Source organism: Microtus ochrogaster, linkage group LG5 (genome assembly GCF_000317375.1).
Source record: "Microtus ochrogaster isolate Prairie Vole_2 linkage group LG5, MicOch1.0, whole genome shotgun sequence".
Lineage (NCBI taxonomy): Eukaryota > Metazoa > Chordata > Mammalia > Rodentia > Cricetidae > Microtus > Microtus ochrogaster.
This window is the reverse complement of record NC_022031.1, coordinates 10,974,477-10,981,015: the sequence shown is the minus strand read 5'-3', so window position 1 is coordinate 10,981,015 and position 6,539 is coordinate 10,974,477.

The window sequence follows — 6,539 nt, the reverse complement described above, 5'->3', positions numbered from 1 at the left end:
GTTCTTACAATCTTTCCACCTCCTCTTCCAAGGGATTTATTCAGCTTTGAGGGGAGGGATTTGATAGAGATCCCCCATTTATATTCTCTCTTCATTTAACATCTGATTGTGCGTCTCTGCATCTGTTCCCGTCTCCTACTGGAGGAAGCCTCTCTGATGACGACTGGATAAGACACTGATCTATGAATAGCAGAAAACATTTATTGACTTTTTTTTAGACCTGTAGTATTTAGTTTCACCCTAGGTCTCTGGACTATCTAGTCTCTGGTTCTTGGTTATCAAGCAGTGCCAAGCATGGGTTCCTTCTTGTGGAGTGGGCTTTAAATCAAATCAGATATTAGTGTCCATATTTATTTTCCTTTTGGTAGCCTACAATGTACCTTCACTGCACCAAAGAGACTAGTATGTAGGGATGAGGGCTCCACGTAGGGATCAGCTCCACTTCACCAGGTTCAGCAGCTTGTGTGGGTGTTGTCCTCTGCAACGAGGGACACCGTCAGTTTGTGGAAAGCAACCATTTGTCTTAGCAACAGCATAGGTTGTTTGGGAATTTCCATAGGACCCCCATGGCCAACAACTTAAATGCAATCAGTCCCGCCACTGGAAGCCTCCAATGATGGCTAGAGATGGCCAGTTGAGGCCCTGTATTTTTTATTATTAGGAGTTATCATTAGGATCACCTTCAAATATTCCAGGAAGTTTCCACTGCACTAGGTTTCCACACTATCTCCAAGTGCCCCTCCCAATTCCAGCCATCTCTCCCCACATTCCCTCCCTCCACCCCATCTTATTGCTAACCTGATTTCCTCACTCCTGTCTCCACCCATCCCCGGTCTGCCCATAACATTTATTCTATTAACCTGTCCCAGGGAGATCCATACATCCCCCTAGACTTCCCCTCTTTCCCTAACCTCTCTGGTTCTACAGATTGTAACTTGGTTATCAACTAGTTAATGGCTAATATCCATTTATAAGCAAATACACAGCATATTTATTTTTCTGGGTCTGGGTTCCTTCACTTAGGATGCCTTTTTTCCCCCTGGATCTATTCTATTCACTGAGGCAAGGTCTCTTAAGCAAACCTAGGCTTACCAATACAGCTAGTCTAGCCAGCCAGCTTCTTCCAGGGATACCCTACCTCTCCCTTCAGAGACTGGAATTACAAGTGATTTGTCACACCCATCCAGTATATATGTAGGTTGTGAAGATCCTCTGGTCCTCTCGCTTGCAGGGCAAGTCTTAACCACTGAGCCATCTCCCTGACCCCAACACAGATCACTTTAAAGCAGATTATCTCTGTTCAAATAATGCTTTCTGTAAACCATTATTAAAAGATTCATGTTAAATACATAACAAAATTTACTGCTAATATTTTAAAGTATAATTCAGCAGCACTATGTACAATCATCCCGTTATGTAGCCTTCACTATTATTTGTTTCCAAAATTTGCTCATCATTCCAAACAAAAACTTTAGATTCACTGCAGTAAACTCATTCACTTCTTGGGCTACAGCAGGGACTAACACTGAGAGAAAGGATTATTGACCAATCACGACCCACTTGGTAAACTCTATTCTACTCTCTGCATCCACACATCTCTCTATTCTCAGAACCCCATTGAGGTAAACTCACTTAACATTGGTCCTTTTCTGCTTGGCTTATTTCACTTAGCTGAATGTCTTAGAAGCTTTACTTAGTTTGTAGCACATGCCAGAATTTAAATCCTCTTCTAATTCGAATTATGTTTATTTATGTAGCACATTTATTGTATTCATTCACTGGTGGCCATTTGGGTGTTTCCATTTCTGGCTGTTTCACATAGTAATTCTGCTATGAACATGGGCTACAAGTTCTTGACTTGTCAAGGAAGCAGTCTGACCTCCTGGCTCCAGCAGGCACCTGTCACCACACAGGGATTGGCCTGCAGTGTTTCTGTTGGAGCCATGCTTGGAATTTTGGATGGCTCATGATTGCCTAGACTCAACAGCTGGTCCCTGGCACAGTGGCGAGAATGTGGACAGGGTGCTTCCATGTCCTCTCTGTGCAAGGAAGGACTCTAAGGGACAGAGAGAACAAGACAACAATAAAATTGTGCTATGGGTATAACATACGTTTTAGCAGTGAATTTCTCTCTGTGTCTTGATACAAATTCCTGTTGATATTCCTGGCATGAATAGAGAGGTGCTTTGGTTTTTTAAATAGAGAATCAGAGATGGGAACCTTGGAGCTAGAGGTCATGGCCTGCCATGCCCCAGCCTTGCAAAGGCTGTGCATGTGTTTGGTTGATAATCCTTTCTCTCAGTGTTGGCTCTCTGCTTTAGACAAGAAGTGAATAACTTTGAAGTTTGTTAAGCAGAAGTGTGTGGCTATTCCTTTAACTTCTGAGAAATGCCACCATGAGGATTCTCACTTGGGTCATCTAGGCCAGACCTGGTTCTCTACGCCTGCAATTTTTATCGTAGCTGCCAATAAATTTCAGAGTTGGTGTCAAGGTAAAAACCACTGCATGGCTTTGGAGTCTCTTAGCTTGAGCCTGCAGTCTGAGAGATCAGATTCCAGGGTGATAGGATTCTGACTGTCTCTAAATTCCAGACCAAGTCAGATGAGGACAGCCTAGGCAGTCATTCTCCTGCTCTTTGGATTTGGGGCTCTGTCCTTTTAAGTTTCAGTCATTAAGAATTCAAATCTTTTATATATTGTGCTTTAATCTTTGTGTTTTTGTCTCTTGCTAGATTCATAAGGAAAATAAAGGTATTGGATTGTGTTAGAGAGGAAATGGAGTTGTACTTGAAGTTTTGGTTAATCGAAGAAATAAAAAAGTTATAGACTAGGATAGTTCCAAGTTCATTTGCATAGGTCCAATTATTGCCTTTTTTTCTATTCAACTGACTTCTAAAAAAAATTAGCTGATACTCTTTTTTTGTTTTTTTTGATTTTTGAGACAGGGTTTCTCTGTAGCTTTTGGTTCCTGTCCTGGAACTAGCTCTTGTAGACCAGGCTGGCCTCAAACTCACAGAGATCCGCCTGCCTCTGCCTCCTGAGTGCTGGGATTAAAGGCGTGCACCACCACCACCTGGATAGCTGATACTCTTTTTAACTGGAAAAAATCCTCAAACTTATTGTCTTAGCCTAGGAAACAAGATCTGGAGAAAAGCTTAAACACTGCTGTGCAATCAGACTCAAAGTGCGTCGGGCAGGGAGCACCTGCAGGTAGGGAAGGGTTGGACGCAAACACAAGGTGGATGGCGCTCCAGGTGTGCCAATAGACTGCCTGATACCTCACAGATTGTTCTAGGCGCAGTACAGCTAGGGGAGGGTGTTCCCCACAGCAGTCCATGAGGGAGGTCTTGGGGTGTTCCCCGCAGCAGTCCTTCAGGGAGGTCTTGGGGTGTTCTCTGCTGCAGTCCATCAGGGAGGTGAGGAAACAAAGCCCTTGGCTCTTTCCTATCTCTTACCTATCTCCTAACTCTTGTCTCTTTCCCGCCTTACTGCTAAGCTTTACCCCATCCCATGGGGTGTAATTGCTCCCGCCCAACCTGTCAAGTCACTTTAGTCCTCAGCAGCTGCTGATGTGGTTAGTCTTGCAGAATGGTTCTTTATCTGAGGCTGTGTTCATCTTACCTTCTGTCTGGGTCTTGCTCTTGTTGTAATAAGGGCGGTGGGCCGCTTCCTTCCGTCAACACGCTCTCTTCTCCAGCTTAAGCAAGTTCATATCGGTATATTCCTCTCCATCTTCTTTAGTCACTGAATGAAATATACACATCATGGTACTGGCCATTTAAAGCATTTGTGGGAGTTCAGTTCAGTGTCATAAAATAGATGTGGTGTTCTCTACCCATCCGAATGATTTATCTACCCAAACTGAAACAGCACCGATAGAACACTGACTCACCCCACTTCCTCCAGCTCCTGGCAGTCGCCATCTTGCTTTCTGAACCTATGAGTTTGATTACTCTTGATCCCCACTCATATACATGCAATCAATCATACAATGCTTGTCCGGTGTTTGGCTTATTCTATCCATCTGGTATATTAGTATTTTATTCAACTTTATAGCTCAGTCATATTCCATGTTATGGATTTCCTACTCACCTATCATTCTGTTGATGGACTTGTGTGTTTCAACCTTTGGGGTAATGTGGCAAATGTTTTTATAAACATTGGTGGAAAGTTCTCTGCTTTCAATTTGTGTCTCTCTCTGTGTGTGTGTGTGTGTGTGTGTGTGTGTGTGTGTGTCTGTGCAGGAACAGAATTAAGTCATAGGGATTTTGTTTCTACCTTTTTAGGAACCACCATATTGTTCCCCAAAGTGGCTGCTATTATCAGCAAAGCATCAGGGTTCCAATTTCTCCAAATTCCCATCAACATCTGTTATTTTCTGATTGTATGAGAACAGCCATACTAACGTGTGTGAAGAAGCATCTTAGTTTGCATTCAACTCTTGTTCCTCCAATGACAAGTCATACTGAAGATCTTTAAGTGTTTAATGATCATTGAAATATCAATCATTTTTTGGAGAAAACATCTATCCAAGTCCTTTGCACGTTTCTTGAATTGAATTATTTGTGTTTGTTATTGAATCAAAATAAACATTGAAGAATATATAATCACTCAAATTGTTGAATGTCTTCTGCTGTTTACCGAAGTTACTAGGTTCCTCTTCTTATTGTCTCTTGTTTCTAGTCTTTTCAGAGGCTATCATAAGACACCAGAGAAAAGAGTAATTTATGAGCAACAGAAATATGTTCATAGTTCCTGGGGTGGGAAGTCCAAGTTGAAGTCAGGGCAGATATGGAGTCTGGTGAAAGCTTGTTTTCTGCTTAAAATGACCCTTTATTGTACTGTAGTCATTGGAGAACCACTGTTGCCCTTTCATCTGAGGCCATTAATACTCTCCAGGTGGGCACCACTCAGAACTTACATATCCTCAATGCTATCAAATAGGTGACTGAGGACACGAACCTCAGGGGCCACACTCAGAACTTGCATGGATGTTCTCCCTCTATTCATCCCCCCCCCCTATTCTTGAAGGAAGATGTCTTGCTTGGACTCATACAGTGCTCTCCATTGCCTTTTCTACCCTCTGATAACTCTAGGTGACTCTTCTAATTCAAATATTTCATTTTTTTTCAGAATTAGGGTTTATTTCTTATGTAACAATAATTTTGAATCAATATTGACCTTTGAAGTTAAATTTTACTCAACTTTACACATCTAGAAAAGTCTTTATCTTTGGTTGTGGTGTATGTGTGTGTGTGTGTGTGTGTGTGTGTGTGCAAGCATGTAAATGCACACACACAGGTATGTGTGCCTCTGTACAAAGATTCCTGAGGGTATCCAATGTCCTGCTCTATCCCTCTACAGCTTCTTCCTGGAGACAAGGTTACTCCCTGAACCTAGAGCTCACTGTTAAGGTTTTCTCCCCAACTGGAATGCCTGGCCAGCAAACCTAAGCAGTCTTCCTGTTATATCTCTGATAGTGCTGTGGTCACATGTGTGTGTGTGGCCCAGCTTTATGTCATGTGTGTGATGTGGACTTAGATCCTAGTTCTTGTTTAGCAAATGCTCTAGCACAGTGAGTCATTTCCTCAGCACACATTCATGCATCTAGAATTCACTTATGTGATCATCATATTCTTTTCTTCAACACCTAAGTCAGTTCCATGTACTAGCTAAAAGAAATAAACCCATTACTATTGAAGAAAACAATGTTTTTTGTTTGCTTTTGATATCATTATTTATAAATGTGCATACTGTTAGCATCCAGATGAACCTGGCCCCACCCCTTAAGGACCTGACCGTGTGTGTCAGCCTGCAGTACCCTGCAGTACCTTTAACAAGGCAAAACTCAGTCTACTTTCATCTTCTTTCTGTTTCTCTCTCTGCATCTCCCCTTCTCTCTGTCTTTCTGTTACTTCCTTTCTCTCTGTCTGCCTCTCTCTTCTACTGCTCTTGTCCCCAGAGACAGGTCACTGTTCTCCCTTTCCATCTTCTCTCAATAAACTCTCCATTTAATCACTTGCAAGGTAGAGACAGGCGGATCTCTGTGAGTTCGAGGACAGCCTGGTCTACAGAGTAAGTTCCAGGCTACACAGAGAAACCCTGTCTCAAAAAACAAAAACCAAAAGAACAAAAAATCTGTCTGTATGGCATATTTGTCTGTCTTTCACCCCCACCTGGGCTGTCACCAGCTGTGGTTTGAACTCACCTGCTGCTAAAGTCCCTCTTACACAGAATTATATCACATTCTCTCTCTCTCTCTCTCTCTCTCTCTCTCTCTCTCTCTCTCTCTCTCTCTCTCTCTCTCTCTATTTGTTTGAGACAGTCTTACTATCTAGCCCAGGCTCGCCTTAAATGCCCAAGATCCGCCTGCCATACTGGGATCACCAGCATTCACTCTCATGCCTGGCCCATGAAATTGTATTTCAGTAAGATTTTCTTTGCACTTCCCCAACAATAAATTAGGTTGGGCATAGTTTCATGTACTTATTTGTGTAGTTTTCTTTAATGAAATGTATATTCAAATATGTTGCCCCCCC